Source organism: Drosophila willistoni (assembly GCF_018902025.1).
Source record: "Drosophila willistoni isolate 14030-0811.24 chromosome 2L unlocalized genomic scaffold, UCI_dwil_1.1 Seg168, whole genome shotgun sequence".
Classification (NCBI taxonomy): Eukaryota; Metazoa; Arthropoda; class Insecta; order Diptera; family Drosophilidae; genus Drosophila; species Drosophila willistoni.
In genome coordinates this window covers 18,955,321-18,962,224 of record NW_025814047.1, presented here as the reverse complement: position 1 = coordinate 18,962,224, position 6,904 = coordinate 18,955,321, and the positions used below count along the sequence as shown (strand labels likewise).

The 6,904-nt window shown below is 39.6% G+C and overlaps 1 long non-coding RNA gene and 1 pseudogene across 1 annotated transcript; one reads left to right on the top strand and one right to left on the bottom strand.

Annotated features, from left to right (window-relative positions):
- The first annotated feature begins 241 nt into the window (after positions 1-241).
- Positions 242-1,029, top strand: LOC124459924. Its single transcript, XR_006953877.1, has 3 exons — positions 242-516; positions 577-763; positions 868-1,029. It is a non-coding gene; the product is annotated as an uncharacterized LOC124459924 (long non-coding RNA).
- A 4,722-nt stretch (positions 1,030-5,751) lies between these two features.
- Positions 5,752-6,587, bottom strand: LOC26529519 (annotated as a pseudogene).
- Positions 6,588-6,904: the final 317 nt, after the last annotated feature.

Sequence of the window (6,904 nt, the reverse complement as noted above, 5' to 3'; positions counted from 1 at the left end):
AGTTTGCTATAGTGCTCAGTTAATACTGCCCTAATAGCTTGGAGCTTCTCGGTTATTATTTTCGTGTGTTTGGTTACTGTGTCTTGGGATGTTTCTCTGTTTTGCGAGAGGCACTTACAAGATTTAGTTAATTCTTGTGCGTGTATTCTAGCTTTTCCAATTATATCATCCCAAGTAACCATAGTTTGTTAAAAATAACAAAATTTTCGAAAATGTTTATGTTTATTTATTTTTTTTTTTTTATTATTCTGTATCTATTATTTCTACATCTGAGTCTGTACTCGATTCTGATATGTCTATCAGCGCGATCGAGTCCTTAAAAAGTTCGTGGACCCATCCGGGCACGTCTTTATGTAAAGGAGTCTTAGCTAACAATCTACTATAAGCTACTTTTATGGATTTTTCCATAAGATCTACAATTTTTTTTTGTAAATTTGTAGTTGTGGGCTATCCAATACCTTATTTCCTTGTATTTGTGATTTGTTTCGCCTGATTGTATCAGGAAATCGAGGAAAGGTAAGTATTTTTGTAGCCTTTTTGTTTCTATCTTATCCATATTCTACACTAACTTGTTAGGCCTATTAATATGGATGTACGTATATAAAAAAATCATGGAGGCTTACTGCCTCGGTTCCTCCATTCGGTAGAAACGATATGTGCCTGCTGCGTTGGAAAAGCAACATACATATGGTACTGTGAGGATGAAACTCATCTGTACCCTAGTGCTTCCTTGAACTGGGAATTCTTCTCCCGTTATATTTAGGTAAGCTGACTTAATTTGTACCAAGTTTATTGAGTTCTGTGGTGAATTGATATGCTCATTTCTAAAAACCTCAATTAAATCTTGGACAATACTGGGATGCCTAGCGTTTATTTTTCCAAAATAATTATCAAGAGTGGCCATTGTTTTCCAGAATTATTATTATTTTTTTTTTTTTATTGTTATTCGCGTGTGTGCATATGTATTCTTAGACCTTATCTAGGTCATTAGCTTGGCTTATGGCTCTTTTGGTTACACATTTATTGTGTAATAGATAAGCTTTATATAAAATATATGCGCACATTATTACGACGATTATTAATAACAATATGTTCGTTAATCTCAAGTCAGTATTTGATGATTCGATTTTATTTATTACATTAGCAGTGGAGTCCACTGATTTTGTTTCTATTAACCCCATTGTGGGTATAAGTGATATATCATCAAATTTACTTATGGAATTATCGAACATATGGAGTTTATATAAAAAAAATTTTTTTTTTTTTTGTGTATAATTCTAATAATAATCTCACTGACTAACGATCCTATTTGAGACTATTTTAATTTAGCAGGATGAAAATGAATATGACAAATACGGGAAAAAAAAAATAGGGAACAAAAGCCCATAAAAACATCTCAAAACCTTTTGTTTAAAAGTTACTAAAAAAAAATTTTTTTTTTAAGTATTTCAAGCTTCGTTCTTATTTGCTTGAATACGAATTATAATTATAAAAAATTATATTTGAATTATTTGAAAAATTGTTATGGATTCATGAATTTTTATGAAATTTTATTTAAAAAAATTATTAAATTTTTTTTTTATACGACAAAAGAAAAAAAAAATTTTATCTCAACTGTGTCTTGCACAGCGAGCCAGAGACGTGGAAAAAATTATAGAGCATGTGGTTGGCTCACAATTCAGATTTACATTTCATTCGTTATTGTTATTTAGAAATAAAAAAAAATTTATATGAAAAAAAAAAAAAATTCTCCAACCACATTGTTAGTAATAGCCTACAGAAAGTTAGTAAGTTCGCAAGTTGCACTTTCGTGCTTCAACTTGCTATTAGGCTTATAATTATTATTATTAAATTAAAGGCAAGTTAAGGCTTGCGCATTTCTGCGGCCCCCTTGCGTTTCTTCGCTCTTTGGCGAAGTTCAGTTTTTAGGTTCTCGATACGCTCTATGCAGCGTTGTCGGTCTTCTTCGTTGGTGCTGGCCTTTAGTAAATCCTGCTGCAGTCTTTTCTGGGTGAGCAGGCGTCTCACCTCACCGCCCCGTTTCGTCTTTTTGGGGATTCTCGTCTGCTGCCGGGCTCTGTACTCCTCTATTGTTAGTGGCCGCGGTCCATCGTTGGGATACAGCTCTAGCGCTTCTTTTAGCGTCAGTGCATCCCTTTGCTCGACAGGAGCAGATTCCGCAAAGGGAATATCTTCACTGTTGTTCATGTATTTTTTTTTTTTTTTTTTTTTAGTCAAACTTATGTGTTGATGCTGATGTTCATCGTTGGGATAACGAACGAGACTCAAATATATTCACTAGATATCTTCAGTATTATGGTGTTGAAGCTGATGTTGATAGCTGTTCTTTAGCTTTAAATGTTTAATGTCTCTGTTGTTTATGCTGTTGTTGTTGCTACAATCTCTGTCAGTTGTTTCTTTTCTTGCCAATAAGTTGCAGCATCATTTAGTTGTTGTCGCTTTTCCATATATTAGTTGTCGCAGCATCATTTAGATGTCATCGCTTTTCAATATAAAATTATGTTATTATAATTTATATATATGTTGTGTGCAGCTCAGATCCTGTCACGGTCGCCATGTAAAAACTCCTTCGACCGGGTTCCGTTGGGTTGAAAAATAATAATCAGAGACACGTCTGTGTCGGTTGACTGGAGTTTTTGATTGAATTCTTTATTCCAAATTATTCTTTTGCTTAGGCTAATTTTACATATATATTCTTATGCTGCGATTTATGCGACAGCTACAAAAGAGAGGGAGAGTGTCAGTACATACATACATACATACTGTTGGAGCGCATGCATCAAAGTGCTTGGTCAGCGGTCACACGCTGGCCTGGCTCTAGCTCATGTTACGCTTGTGCATACAGTGCTTATGTGAATATATGTATGTGCATATACAAATGTACATACATATATGTTCATGCTTAATTGTATGTTTACTTGAATATGTTTATGTGAATACTTCAATGTATACATATGAACATATTCAAGTGCACAATTATATTTTAATGCGTATATGTTTAATTGTTTATACTTGCAACAAAGTGTTACAAGTTGAGCTCATTGTGTTGAGTTATTAGTTGTATGAACATACTACAGTAGGCCAGTATGTGGGTTCTCCGGATGAGTGGGCGCACAGGTTTCTTAAGCCAAGACAGCGTTGCACTGCTCTGCCCTTGGGGTTTGTTAACCTCGAACCCCACCAAGGATTTTTCGCGTAGTAGTCGCCAGCTGCTATGAATCTTGACCCCATTTCTGAGAAGAACTGCTCGAACATTTGAGTGTCTACCGAGTTGGGTGGAGGTATGTAGACTGCTCCAATTGTCAGGTCTCCTGTTGGGCTTGATAGCTTTATTAGGGCACACTGGATCCAGGTTTGTTCAATTGGTGGAAGTGCTGTGTACTTGATTCCACATTTCACCAAGATAGCTGATCCTCCTCGTGCGCGTCCACTTGGGTGATTTGCGATGACTAGCTCATATCCAGCGATTTTGAAGTATTGCGTGGTGTTAAAGTGGGTCTCTGAAACCAGCAGAATGTCCACGTGTTGAGTTTTTATAAAAAGTTCGATATCTGGCCTTTGTGCACAGAGACCGTTAGCACAACGGTGGTAAGCAGCTGTGTGAGCATGCTGAATTGGTCGAACATTTTCTCCATCATTGCTTCCTTTTTGGCAAGGATGGATATCTCGTTTGCACTGTGGGTATTGGCCTGAGAGCCTTCATTTGGAGTTTTGGTAGCATCTGCATAGCTGAGGCCAGGTTGGGTATAACTGTTGGTATGATTAGCAGTTTCATTTACCTCGTAGATATTAGCACGTTGCGGTCTGGGTGATTTGGAGCCATTCTTCTGCTTTGCAAGCAAGTATATTCTGCAACCTTTATAGGAAGTTGTGTGGGGCTCGCCGCAATGTGTGCATTTAGGTGGGTCTTCCCTAGGTTTTGTGCACTCGAGTGTGTTATGGTTGCCGGCACATTTGACGCACTTGAACGGGAGATTGCAGTACCGCTTGGTGTGTCCAAAATCTTGTCAGCGGTGACATTAGACCAGGTCATCGAATTTTCTTGGTGGCTCGATTGTAACCACAGCACGGCATAGATATCTCATTTTGAAAACATCTTTATTGTTCACTTGTGTTAGTTAGCGAAGAAAATCGGCATTGGCTTTTTATTTGTTTTGCTCTTTGCGTTGATGATGTTGCGCACAGCATGTCTAGCAGCATTTAGTTCCTCGGCTATGTCATCGCAAGGAGTAGAGTGGTGGATTCCCTTGATGACAATGCGATATGGCCTTTCTTCCTTTGGTTGATAAGTACGATAAAACATGTCGCGTTCGTCGAGTAATTTTTGAAACTTTCTGAAAGTCGCTATGTCGTTGGCCATAACACGTACTTTGCCGTCCCGACCCGCCTTGTAAGTGAAGGTGCCCTCGCCTGATACCGCTTTGAGATCATCGGTCATACCTTTTATGTTTGATACCTCAGGAAGAATTATTGGAGGGGGCTTTGGTTTGGGTGGCTCTGCTTTGATGAGCTTGCAGCTTCCTTGGTTTCGCTTGTGATGTTGTCGTTGTCCAGGTTTGCAAGCAATGCAAACCGATTGGCGCCATTTGAAGTACTTGCAAGTTCCCCACTTTCAATCACTGCCTGGCTGACTGTTGCACACTTTCCAACATCAACCACTATTCTCTTAAACTCGCCTTCTTCAGTGCAAGAAGAGTCAGCTATTGACATGTCAGAGTCAGTTGACGATTCTTCGGATGAGTCCGGAGCTCTTGGATTTTTGGTCCTCACCTTTTTCCTATCGTACTTGGGAGAAGAGCCTCCTTTGCGTTTAGCAGTATCTTTCGCACCAATTTTTGCTGCTTGCCAAGTGGGTCTTTTTAAATTCCCAATTTCGGGTGAGCACGTGGCGCTATTGCCACCCATGCCGGCGGCTGGGGGGTAACGGGCTCCGTTATTTAATTGCACCAGTACTTAGTAGAAGTGAGCGAGATGACTATATAAGCTCAACCAATCAGGTTAAGCTAGATACGTGGCGTGATAACACCAGCCAATCATAGCGAAGATAGGAAGAGGATTCCGTTATTCGGTAGTTGACAAAACGCGAGTTTTCCGCTAATTGTTAAGGCACGTCTGCTCTTGACGAGAGTAGGATCGCGACTGACACAAAAATTATAAATCCTTCAAATTTAATTTATGCTATATATCCTGATTCACTGAGTTTAATAAAAATGTTTGCGAGGCCTTAATGGCATTCGCGTAGCTAAGGCTCTATCTGACTATGTGACACTCATCTCTATCAAATTGGACGTAGAGCAGCTCAACTCACTTTGGGCAAACGTCGAGGCGGCCCAAAAAGGCGATCTAAGTGCGATAGACATAGCTACAATCAAACTCAGTACGAATACTATTATATGGTATTTATGCGAGGCGCGATTTTGTTCGGAGAGCGAATGCAGCAGGTGTCCCCGAAAATGGCTTTCCACCAGTCAGGCCCATAGTTGATTCAGCCTATTAAATTTTAATGTTATTTCAAACGAAAGTTTGTAAAGCATAAATTTATTGAATTATCTGAATGGGTTATCGTTCAAAATTTTTTGTTACTGGTGTCGAGTCCTTGACCTATTAATGGAGAAGAGCTGCTAAAAAGAGATACAGAAATAATTTCAAAGAGCATAAAGTAAAATTTTGGTTTTATTCAAAACTGAATAAATTGCTACAAATAGTGTATGATTTTGTTTGTTGTTTTTATCCATGTAGTCATTTAAAACTTCTTGAAGCTCTTCTTGACACCCACGCCCTTGCTGACTTTCAAGACATTGAAACGTACAGTCTTGGACAGAGGACGGCACTCGCCAATGGTGACAATATCGCCATGCTCGACATCTCTGAAAGCGGGCAAACAATGGACACTCATGTTGCGATGACGTTTCTCAAAACGACTGTATTTCCCTACAAAATGCAAATAGTCCCGACGAATGACAATAGTACGCTTTTAGTCTTCTAGAACTATGCCAGTTAGGATGCGACCACGGATACGGAGAGAGACTTATTTACCGCGATTTATATCCATTATCCAAGCCTAACAAAAGTGGAGAAACTTTACCACTTAAGTTAAAAAACTCGAAACTGAAACCAGAGCCATTGCTTAAAAGTCCTTGATTAATGACAATCCTAGCTGTATCCCAAAAGTTTAACAAAGCTTTTAGAGTCCTGCAGACGGCAATTCAAGTTTGCATAGCCTGTCTTGAGCGAGCCGAGGCTCATACAGAGAATCGGGATATCCCTCTCATAGCAATCTTTAATGATCTGAGCAAAATGCCCAAATCCACCCTCTTGGGACGACCTGAATCGATTCCTAACTGATCGCCACAGTGTACTTGAGGCCACAGATGTCCTTCGACCAAATTCTAGTGGGCAGGCTTTTCCATCCGTAATCTCAAAACCTATAGAAAGAACTCAGTCTTCTCCCGCTCAAATACAAGGTGGCTTAGCACCTCGATTCTTTTAGCTGCCCTAATGTAAACGTTACGGAAATTACTTCGCGTCCACGCGCAGTACGGGCTTCCTACTGTTAGGGTAACCATTCATTCATGCGATCTAAAGCGTCCTTTAGATGCTTAACTTAACTAATCCTCCAAACTGCATGGCATCAACTAGCGTTCGCGGCATTCGGCAATGCGATTCTGGCAGCCCTGACAAGCTGTGCCGCTTAAAGATTTTCTCTCCGATCCGCAATTTCACCAAAGTGCCCCAGATTTGGTGCATGGAGTCGAGCTCTTCCCCACCATTCTTGGGGAGCGAATCATCAAATGTTGGTGTCTCTTTCGTGGTGGTCGAGACGTTGTTTGTACGGGTTCTCTGTGGTCGTATTATAGGAAAATTCAATAGTTCTCAATTCACC